The following is a 2,623-nucleotide window of genomic DNA, read 5'->3' on the forward strand; positions in this document are numbered from 1 at the left end:
ACTTTTTTTTTTTTTTTTTTTTTTTTTTTTTTTTTTTTTTTTTTTTTTTGAGATACAGTCTTGCTCTGTTGCCCAGGCTGGAGTGCAATGGCACAATCTCAGCTCACTGCAACCTCCACCCCCAGGGTTCTAGTGATTCTCCTACCTCAGTCTCCTGAGTAGCTGGGATTACAGGTGCCTGCCACCATGCCCGGCTTTTTTTTTTTTTTTTTTTTTTTTTTTTTTTTTTTTTGTATTTTTAGTAGAGATGGGGTTTCACCATGTAGGCCAGGCTGGTCTTGAACTCCTGACCTCAGGTGATCCACCTGCCTCAGCCTCCCAAAGTGCTACGATTACAGGTGAGAGCCCCTGCGCCCAGTCAAATATTTTTTTTTCATTCTGAACAAATCTTTAAATGTTAACGAGTGAATAATGGATGCCTATCAAGCTTCACCTCAGCAGAGGAATTGATATTGGTAGATGTTTTCCCATTAGGTAAAGTTGATCAGGAGAGCTTTACCATAAAAAGAAAGAAAGGAAAAGTTATTTATTTCCACCAACCACAAAATCAATAATACATTCTTCTTATAGAAAACTTAGTACATAGGCTGGATGTTGTGGCACACACCTATAGTCCTAGAGACTCCAGTGGCTGAGTCAAGAGGATGGTTTGAGCCCAGGAGTTTTGGTGGTAGTGGTGGTGGTGTTTGCCATATTTTATAGTTTATCAGGAGGTAACTGCTTCTAGGCATATAAGCTCCACATGATGTTTAAAATCAGAGCCTGAGGTTGAATCCTACCTTGTCTTTCTCCTCCTTGACTGGTAGGCATGTGTTCAAGTCTCTGCTCAGAAGGCCAGGAGGAGAAGGCCACTGCTCAGGAATAGTGGTGCTCCATTGTGTTGATGAGGTCACTCTGGTCCTCCAGGAGCTCCAGAACTTGCTGCAGCATAGCCCTACCTAGGTCTGGGCAGATGATCAGGGTGAGTGCAGGCCAAGATGTGCAGGAAGTGGCAGCCTTTCTTTGGGTGATTTGGTTTCTGGCAGTCTTCCTGAATTATCCAGTGGATTTTCCTATGTAGATCTTTGTCTGTTCTGGTTACACAGCATACGTTATGAAAACCACCATCTTTCTGGAAAACAAGTCCTTTTTCCTGCAGCTGTTGCATAGCATTTTAAAATATGCTATAAATTGCCTTGAAAGTGATATCCTTTTTAAAATTCCCTTGGTCAGAGCCGGTGCTGTCAGTAAGAGGCTGGTTAGCAAGGGACAGCAGAGCCTCCACCATTTCCAACTCCTGTTGGTCAAAGGTCTGCACTCTGTTCTCCATGGGGAATTCTTTGGTTTTTTCGCTCAGCAAATACATGAGACTAGTGAGGGCCAGGGTACCTGCATTGCTTAGTGCTTCTTCTTTCTCTAAGTCTGGGCTATGGAAAGGCTTGGTCTAAATTTTCCTGTAGATTAATGGTCAGCTCAAATGCCCTTGCAATTTGAATGTTCCACACTGGATCATCCACTTTATAATAAGCAGCGGCATAAATTTTTCGCTCTTCTCTGCATGTGCAGACATAGCCTCTGATTCAGAACATGTCCCCAGTTTCAATTTTTGTTCTCTTCTCAATGGTATCTTGCAGCTTCTTGAGTATTGAGGTAAAGCTCAGTTCTCTTGCTGCATTTGGAGCAGTGGATAAAAACTTGATATTGCTCAGCATTTTCTAGCAGATGCAGTTTATAACTCCAGTGCTGATAGAGTTTGGGTACTTGTCCCTGCCCAAGTATCATGTTGAATTGTAATCCCCAATGCAGGTGGGGCCTGGTAGGAGGTGTTTGGATTATGGGCACAGATAACTCATGGCTTGGTGCTATCTTCATGATAGTGAGTTCTTGCAAGATCTGGTCATTTAAAAGTATGACCCTTCCCCGGTCACTCTCTCTCCCTTGCTCATACTTTCATCCTGTGATATGCCTGACCCCCATTCACCTTCCACCAATTGTAAGCTTCCTGAGGGTTCCGTAGAAGCCGAGCAGATGCAAGCACCATGCTTCCTATAAAGCCTGCAGAACCATGAGCCAATTAAACCTCTTTTCTTTATAAATTACCCAGCCTCAGTTATTTATTTACAGCAATTCTAGAACAGCCTAATACAAGTGCTATCATCTACTCTACAACTGTAGAAAACCTCTCTTTCTCTCACTCCAGTGGCAGTTCCCAAGATATACCTGTTTTATTGGTTCCCGTTGCACAAAAATACACCTGTCACCTGTCAGGACTCCTCAAGTCCAGGATATAGACTTAATGTAGAGCTTAGAAAAAGGCAAGGAACACAGTATTCAAACCCCACACAAGGGAAAGGGTCTCCTCTTCACTCTGGCTAAATTCAGTATGCATCAAAAGGCTGGGCTGTGGCTTCCAGCAAATCCTGAAAGGTTCTGCATACTGTGTCAAGGATCCTGAAACTGCTTTAAATGGGTGGGGTCCCAGGAGGAATGGGCACCTTCCTGGCCATGCATGTGTGGAAGCACAGTGGGTGGATATGCCTGGGCAACACAGTGAGACCCTTTCTCAAAAAGAATATTAAAATTTTAAAAATACAAATTGAAAAAACTTCCTATACTTTAAAATAATCTGATATAATTTTTCTAC

The 2,623-nt window shown here is 42.8% G+C and overlaps 1 pseudogene; it reads right to left on the reverse strand.

Annotated features, from left to right (window-relative positions):
• Positions 1–855: 855 nt before the first annotated feature.
• Positions 856–2,368, reverse strand: LOC104680574 (annotated as a pseudogene).
• Between the last annotated feature and the right edge of the window lie 255 nt (positions 2,369–2,623).

This window comes from Rhinopithecus roxellana, chromosome 3 (genome assembly GCF_007565055.1).
Source record: "Rhinopithecus roxellana isolate Shanxi Qingling chromosome 3, ASM756505v1, whole genome shotgun sequence".
In the NCBI taxonomy this organism is placed as follows: domain Eukaryota; kingdom Metazoa; phylum Chordata; class Mammalia; order Primates; family Cercopithecidae; genus Rhinopithecus; species Rhinopithecus roxellana.